The following is a 9,390-nucleotide window of genomic DNA, read 5'->3' on the forward strand; positions in this document are numbered from 1 at the left end:
CAACTCAGAAGTTTCCCTTATGCCCATTCCAGTCAATCCCTGCTTCTAGCCACTACACCATGCAACCACTGATCTCTGCATTTTTAAGGGGTCAAAGCATCACTCAATTTTTGAGAAAGGCCAAGTCATACTTCAGAAGTGGAGGATAATGCCTCCGGAAACCACTATGAAGTACCCTGGGGATCAGAGATCTTTGCTACTGGCAGGACATAGCTGACTGAGGGTGTTGGATATGAATGGGTAAGACACAAGAAAGAAGGAAAGAGCAAAAGGATAAGAGCCAGGGAAAGGGCTGAAAAGGGAAGAGGAGTGGTTAATCTGTCTGGTGGGAGGGAGAGGAAGAGGGATTCTGACAAAGCTTTGCAGAGGAGACACTATGTGTGAGATTCTTAAAAACTGGTGGAACGTGCCAGGTGCACTGGGAGAGAAAGGATTTTCGCAGCAGAGGTAACCATATATGCAAGTGCATGGGAGCTTGAAAGAGTATGAACTGTAACTAATTCTAGCAGGAGTGACTATAGGAAAGATAGGCTGGGACAAATGAGTAAGGATCCCATATGCCATGGTAAGCACAGGAAGTAGGAGAGAAACATTAAAGAATTTAAAAGATGAAGAATCACAGAATCAAATTTACATTTAGAAAGAAGATCCTGGTCAAAATCTGTAAGAGAGACTGAAGGAAAGCAAGATTAAGATAGTCAGAAACTGGTACAATCATTCAGGTAAGAAGACATATAAGTCTGATGTAAGAGAGAGAGTGGGAAGAGAGAGGATGGGACTCTAATAAAGATATTAAGGAGGTAGAATCTGCAGGTTATATAAATTAAGCCGTTTCACATAGCAAAGAAGAGGCAGAGCAGAAAATCAGACCGGGTCATGTGACCTCGAGCAAGTTACATAATCTTAGGCCTAGGTCTTCAGTTTGTAAGATGAGGCTAACAACAGTACTTGCTGTTGGGAGACAGTTCTCCGTGGGTCTCGACTTGCTGCACATCTTGTGAGCAAGACAATGATTGTTCTTCATTTTGGACTGACTTTTGGGGGAAATTTTTTATAGCTTTGTGAGATAGAAACTGTGTCTCCCTCTGGAGAAAATGGTAGGCATACTTACTGCCCATCGTAAACGATTCAGATTCCCTCAGTTCAGAGTTTGTCTCCTATAACTCTGCTGAGTGTACAAGTGTCTTCTGGCCCTTTTCCTGCCACTCTGTGGGAATTGGAGCTTGGGGGATTAGCACAAAAAATGCTGATACTCTGGCTACTTCTATTGCTGTGAATAGTTCATCGTCCTTTGTTTCTACCCAGAAACTTTGTGTCTTCTACCAGCATCCTTAAAATGGTGGCAGGCTAACTTGTTAGCTGACAATAGGGTAAATCTCAAACCCTTCACACCTCTTAATACCTATGTTGTAAAGGTTGTTGTGAGAGTAATTAGATTAGTACTTGTAAAGCCCTTGACCAGTGTCTGGCATACAATAAGCACTCAGCAAGGACCTCTTTAATGAGGCAGGGAGCATAGTGTCCTTAAAGTCTGGCTTCTGAAGCCCGACTGCCTGGGTTCAAACCTGGCTCTGCCACTTACTGCCATGATAACTTGGGTCAGTCACTTTGTCTCTGTATCTCAGAGAAGATTTTAATGAGACAATGCACATATGATGCTTATAGCAGGCCTGGCACATAGTGTGCTTTTAATAAAATGTAGCCATTATTATGATTGTAATTATTATTGGAGGAGACAAACCATTATCCATAGATATAGAACCTTTAATTGACCACATTTCAAGAAATCGTTAACCAGCATTGCCTATTTATGGATATAAGTTCAATTTCAACCTTAGAAGGAGGAGGACACTGATGACGATGGTGACAACAGTGATGGCAACTAACAAATGTTATGCATTTTCATGTGCTGGGCACTGTGCTATTCCCTGTATATGCTTTATCTCTGTTAATATCCAAAGAAATCCTACGTGATATTTATTAAGTCACATTAAGGAAATTGTAGAGTAGGGACTTACCAAGTATATCTGAATCTAAATTCTCTGAGGACATAAAACATTATCCTTAAATTGCAACTGACCCCATGATATCAGTGTGGTGGCTTGTCCTCTCTACATAAATTGCATTCCAATTGCACTTAAAGAAACTCACAGATAGACCCTCTAGGCCAGTCACACCTGGACCACTTACTTTACCTTTCACATGAACAACCTGCTCAACTCCCCAGCAACTTCTGTCTAGGAGCGGACATGCTTATGGATTGAAAAGAGGAAATGAGCTACCCCCTCTCTGTTCCTACAGGAAAGAGCTAAAAGGGGTGGCTACACAGATGCCTTCTGTGTCAGAGAGGGTACTTTCAGCTTAACTGAAAACTCTAAATCAAGAGCTTAACCAGTAAGGAACATTTATTATTCCATAAGATTAGTTGATTCAGCAGTACAGTGGTGGCTTCATGGACCTAAGTTTTTGCATCTGTCTGTTTTATCATTTTGGCCATGTTCACCCTGTTCTTTATCGTGTCATTATCATGAGAAGAAGCCCCCAGCAGACATCTCCCCATGACCAATAAGAATAAGAAATAAGAATAAATAAGAAGAATAAGAAATAAGAAAGCAGAGCCCAGAGGTGCTCAGCGACAGACACCAAGTCACACAGCAGGCAAAGTAGGATGAGAGCTGTCCTGCAGTGGGACTCGTAAGAGGAGACGGTGAGTGTTTGTTACAAAGCAACACCGCACCGTAAACAATTCTTTTGTCTTTTGGTAAAATTATTTGCTTATATTTCAAAAAGGGAAGCTTAAAAAAAATAAAAATAAATAAATAAATAAATAAAAACAACCCGGCCTGTAAATCAAATGTGAGCGGTTTTCTTTTTTCTTTTTCTTTTGTCTTAAAGAAAAGCATTCAGAACTCTGCCTGCAGCAATTTAAATATTTCCTGCTACCAAGTTCATCTCCTATTTACTTTATTGAATAAGTGGAAACCCAGATTAGCAAAGTCTTAGCCTTCTTATTAAGCCACCTCATTGGCAACTGCCTGAGGTGATTTGAAGAAAGTGGTTTGGTGTCTTTCTCCTTTAGATTTTTCCCATTTTTTTCATGGAGACTTCTAGCTGGAAGCATTCCCCAAAGCTGAGAAAAGGGAAACAGCAAATAATGGACAAAATATTAAAACCAATAAGAATTTATCATTTGTTCTAAATATAAAAAAGAATTCCTAAATAAAAGGTTTACGCTTTACAAAATCTAGCATAGCTGCATAATCCATAACAAAGTAAAAGCCATTTTTCTGTTCTCGATCATGAAATATAGCAGTTTAACCTAAGATTTCAATTCCGCATATCCCAGAAAATGCCTGTATTTGATTTTTATCTTTAAGTAAAACTCAATGTCATTTCTCTTTTGTCTGCGTCAATAGCATTTATTATCATGAAAAGGATTATTATTGCTCTTTACATTTGGGAAGCACTGTTCATGTTTATATATCCAATAAGAAGAGGCCATTGATCACTGATGTAAATATAATACATTGTGTGCCTGATGGCAGGTCAGGTGGAGACATCTAATAACTGGGATATAAGATACTGACCTTGGTGCCCACAGTGGGAGCAGACGTATCTGCGATTAGTAAGTTCTCTGTCAAAGCCAAAGTGAATGACACTTGAATTTCCTGAACAGCTTAAGTTGAATGTCAAAGATGAGCCCTCCTCAAGAAGTAGAGTGAATACTAGGAAATCATGCAGGTCAAAGAGGTGAGAAGGGCTAAAGAAGAGCTATTCTCTAAGCCACTCCAAGGAGCCAGAGACAACTGGAATGGAAAGGCTCGTTGGCAATCGCTCAGTCCACCATCCTTCATTCTCATTTTAGGTGAAATTAAGTCTCAAAGATGTGAATTGACTTACCTGAGGATCTGAACAGACATTTCTCCAAGGAAGATATGCAATGTCCAATAAGCACATGAAAAGATGCTCAAGGGCCGATCCCGTGGCTCACTCCGGTGAGTGCGGCGCTGGGAGCGCCAAGGCCGCGGGTTCGGATCCTATATAGGGATGGCCGGTGCACTCACTGGCTGAGCGTGGTGCAGGCAACACCAAGCCAAGGGTTGTGATCCCCTTACTGGTCACAGAAAAAGGACAAAAAAAAAGAAAGAAAAGAAAAGATGCTCAACATCATTAGCTATCAGAAAAATGCAAATAAGTACCCCAATGAGGTACCACTTTAAACCCACTAAGATGGTTGTAATCAAAAAGACAGAAAATAACAAGTGTTGGTGAGGATGTGGGGAAATCAGAACCCTCATACACTGCTGAATGTTAAATAGTGCAGCTGCTTTGGAAAACAGCCTGGCAGTTCCTTAAATGGTTCAATCTAGAGGTACCATGTAAGCCAACAATTCTTCTCCTGTATATGCAGCCAAAAGAATGAAATTACATCAACACAAAAACCTGTGCACAAATGTTCATAGTAGTATTATTCATAACAGCCAAAAAGTGAAAACAACCCAAATGTCTATTAACTGATTAATGGATGAATAAAACATGGCTTACAATTCCTTGAACTTGTTAAGACAAGCAAACAGATATGTTATTGATGGGCAGGAGGGGGGGGAGGAAGGGGAGAGGGAGGGTTCAGTAAAGGGACATGAAAATCAACTACATAGTATATTGATAAAATTAAAAAAATAAAAACATAAAAAATAAAATGTGGCTTATCCATACAATGGATTATTATTCAGCCATGAAAAGGAATGAAGTACCGACACATGTTACAACATGGATGAACCTTGAAAACTTCATGCTAAATGAAAGCAGCCATGCAAAAGACTACATACTGTATAATTTCATTTCTATGAAATGTCCAGAATAGGCAAATATATAGATACAAAAAGTATATTAGTGATTGCCTACGGCTGGGAGGGATGGGGGGATTGGAAAGAGATGACCAAAGGGTTTGGGGTTCTTTTGGGGGTAATGATAATCTAAAATTGGTTGTGGTTATGGATAAACAGCTCTATGAATATAGTAAAGGCCATTGAAATTTTTTACAATTCAAATGTGTGAATCGTATGGTATATGAATTATATTTCAATAAAACTGTTGAAACATAAAAAAGCTAAGGCTCCTCCCCTTAGACTGTTTTCTATTTCTTCTCTTCCCACGGCCTCCGTATTCTGTGCTTTATACCAACCTGCCAAAGGCTTGATCAGCGGATGCTTGTGTGTGTGCATATGGTGAGTGTGCTCAGTATACACAGACGTAAAAATACACATGCTCACACATATGCACACATATGCAGACTCACACACATAGACATACAGGCTCTCTCTCTCTCTCTCTCTCTCTCTCACACACACACACACACACACACACACACACACACACACACACACACACACACACACACACACACACACACACACACACCAGCCACAAAGACTACTTTGGCTTTCTGGTAGGAGTAGCAGTGGGGTGTGGGGAGTGAGAGACAGCCAGGGACTAATACAAATCTGTACCAAAATGATTGTCTGTATTTTCCCTGGAGCAGGCAAGGGGAGTGGAGCTGGGAAGGGGAGTGGAGCAGGGTGAAGGCAAGGTATCACTCTGAACTTCTCGCTCACTGCACGTGTGGGACTTTGATCTCACTTCAGCAGCCTCTATGCATGGGTCCCAGGAGTGAAAGAAATAATGAGGTCTAGTCAGGCCAGCTGATGCCACCTTCCTTGTGTCTACGAAGGCAGCTGCCTTGGTGGTGTGATTTCAGAGGAGCCAGACAGGGCTATGCCCAAAAATCTCTGCCCTGCATTCTAACTACCTATTGCCTTGCATGAGGCCAGTACTGGAAACTCACTTACTGGGTGCAGATAGCTTTCAGACTGCTGTGATTCTAAAGCTTGACTCCTCAGCGTCTGTTCCTTCTCTGTGACCCCCTCAGGACATAGACCTGCCTGGCATAAATACAGTCTCCCTTCCTGTTTCAAGAAAGAGCATTGCTCTAATTATGGTCTTGGATATGCAGGAAGAAGTTTGAGGCTGACTTTTGAGCTCCCCCTTGCTCTTAAGAAAGCCTAAGAAAGCCTCTGGTTTTCTCTTCCAGGATATGAACTAGGAAGGAGGTAGCCCCGATTGCTCCTGGGAGTCATTCCATACCTACTAGGGGAACCGGGCTCAGGGGAAAATGATTCACAAATGTCAAAGGGGGTGACAGCATAAAGTTGCATCCTTGATGACAGCCTCTAGATCAATCCCAGAACTTACTCTGTCTCTGGACTCCCTGTTGTGTGCAGCAATAAATCTGTCTGCAGTTGAAGCAATCTGGATGGAGATTTTTGATTCTGGAGGTTGAAACCATGAGATCTGCAACATAACTGCTGCAGAGACTTTCAGAAGATACCTATGTCAGCTTAGAGGGGACCGTGAGAGCATTGGTATGTGTGTGGAAAGTTGTGGTAGAGCGTCCTCTCACTTGCCTAAGCATCCATGAATGGACATTAACATATGTGTATGTGAGTGAGTGTAAGGACGTACTTGGACAAACTTGAATTCACTTATTCATTTGCTCATTCATGAAACATGCCTGTAGTAAACCCTCACTATGCTTGACTCATCACCTAATGTGAGGAGAAGTGTATGAGTGTATGAGTATGTGTGTGATCTCTGAGAACTTGTGTGAAATGTGCACACATGCCTGTTTTCTGGTGAAAGATTATTGGATTTGTCTGCAATCTGCTCTCTTGGCTGAAATCAGTGTTTGCATAAAGAGATGTCCTTATCTCCACATTCTCTCCAGTCTCATTATTAATCCTGTGCTGAACAGAAAGGCGAAGATGGGTGGGAGGGAAGGTCAGTGCCAAGTGGCATATGAATGATGGGATCTGGCATTCATGGTCTTTGCACCAGGAAGCAAGGTCTTGGACCTTGGAGGGGGCAGTGGCACTAAGTACATCCAAACAAGGTTCATCTCCTATAATTGATTTCTTCTGGCAGGTCTGACCTCCTAATGGTGCCCAGTCTAGGCTGGCACTATTATAATGCGTCTCTGGTCCCCGAGACACCAGCCACATGCTGGTTTATAGAAACTGGCTACCCAGGGTTAGAAACTTGTCATGAGTAATTCACAAAGCCAACAATTCACTTTACAGAACAGTTCTATGTGCTCTTAAAATAATAAATTCTAGGTGTAATTTAATATTCAGATTGTCAATATTATAACATAGGTGCTAATATGTTAAATAAGAAAAATTATATGATTATGTAATCTTCTCTATAGATATCAAGAAAGACTTTGGATTAAGTTCTTCTATTTCTAGTTTATAAATGTCTTAGTAAACTAAAGATAGATATTTCTGCAAAATGATAAAGAAAATGTTGTTCAAACCAACCACCAGTGTTTTATTTAATGATTCAGCACTAGAGTAATTCCCATCAAAATTAGTGAAAGATAAAGGTAACCTCTATTAAACACAATTATTTGACATTGTTCTGGAAAGTTTAACCAATGCAACAAAAGAAGAAAAGAAATCAAGAGAGGAGATATTAGAAATAAAAGAAAAAAACAAATTATCATTATCTTGCAGGATTTTGACACCTTTTCTTTTTACAGTGATCTAAGTGATTGAATCTGACTTCTGAATGAACTAGATAATTATCAGCTAACCTAGAAAGATAAATATTATTCTCTGTGAAGATCATGTGAATTTATGCTTCAGGAATGACTTCAACAGGTAATTATTGTCCTGTGGTTTAAAGTTACTTATTTCAAAACCCAAACCATCACATTCAACAAATGTTCTCCAACACTAAATTGCTTACAAACAATAATTCAATATTATACCTGAGGATACAAATTTGCAGATACAATATTTATTTGATTTTAAGATGCAATTTTTTAAAAATTATAAATACTTGAGAAATTGAGACATGTCCTACAATGAAGGGGTATATTAATGTTTTAGTGTTTCTTTTTTCCAAAATGCCTTTTATTATTTTATAGTCTTGGATTGTAGTCAACATTGCTCACAATTAGATGTGTGATGTATATGTTTGTTGTAATTTTCTTAAGGCCAGGTGGACGCTTGGCAATGTCCACAGTGAACATTTTCCATGGTTCTCTAGGGCAGGGAATATGACAGCCCCGTTCAGCTATGAGTCTGTATGTTATGGTCAGCCCCAAACAGTCTTTGAGGAATGTGCTAATCCAACCCATAGATTCTCCTTCAGACCTCTTCAATGTGGAGAGGAAGTGCCTTCTTTTTTTGGATGCAGTTATTGGTTAAGGTTTGTAATCTTCATAAGAGAGCTTTACCCTGCTCTTCCAAGTTGATTATCTAAGCAAATGACTTTCCACTTATTCTGAAAAATGTTTGCCCCATGGCTTTGCTAGGGAGAACAACAACCCTGAACTCCCTTTCATCCTGGACTTATCAACACTTGGTGATGAGAAATAACACCTGCAGATAATTGTTTGAGGAACACAATCATCCTTTAGAGCAGTTGTATTTAAATGTCCTTTAATGGTGGAAATATTTGTTTAAGTATAAAAGAGATGAATACAGAGCTCTTCTGATTGAAATGAATGAACGACTAAGGGAACTTCGTCTACACCTTTCTTTTTTGTTCCAACTCCACCCAATTTCCAGAAGAGTCTGAGGAAATGCCAGAGAGCACAGTTCAAAATCAGTTACTCCAGATGCCTTTCATTTGTACCTTAATTATTCAAAATCACCAGAGAGCTAATTCTCTAGACAATGGTTTTTACTTGACTGAGCTTTAGGTTTAAGGCATGAATCTAAATAAAGAGTTGTTATAGGGCCGACCCCATGGTGCACTTGGGAGAGTGGGGCGCTGGGAGCACAGCGACACTCCCTCCGCGGGTTCAGATCCTATATAGGGATGGCCGGTGCGCTCACTGGCTAAGCGCGGTGTGGGTGACACCAAGCCAAGGGTTGTGATCCCCTTACCAGTCACGAAAAAGACAAAAAAAAAAAAAAAAAAGAAAAAGTTGTTATAAAATGTGCGTGTGTGCACACAAATATACACAAGTATACTCATGCACACACACAAACCAGTTTAATCAAAGTTGCAATGTTATATATTATTGGAATGTTGTTAAGGACATTCTTTTCTACCATACCTATAAAAATCAAATAATTTTTGAGTTGAGAAAAATAAAAAAACAATTTAATAAATGGAATTAGTAGAAAATTAGACAATGCAAAAGACAGAATTAGTAAACTGAAAGACAAATTAGATCAAGAAGAAATATAGATAGAAGCCCATTCAGATAAGAGAACAGAATATATAGATATTTTCATAAGAGACCTATAGAACATGAAAAAGAAATCTATATAATTGGGCCCCAATAAGAAAAGAGAGAGGGACAGAAGTAAAAGTTGA

The sequence above is a fragment of the Galeopterus variegatus genome, unplaced genomic scaffold (genome assembly GCF_000696425.1).
Source record: "Galeopterus variegatus unplaced genomic scaffold, G_variegatus-3.0.2 Scaffold1696, whole genome shotgun sequence".
Classification (NCBI taxonomy): Eukaryota; Metazoa; Chordata; class Mammalia; order Dermoptera; family Cynocephalidae; genus Galeopterus; species Galeopterus variegatus.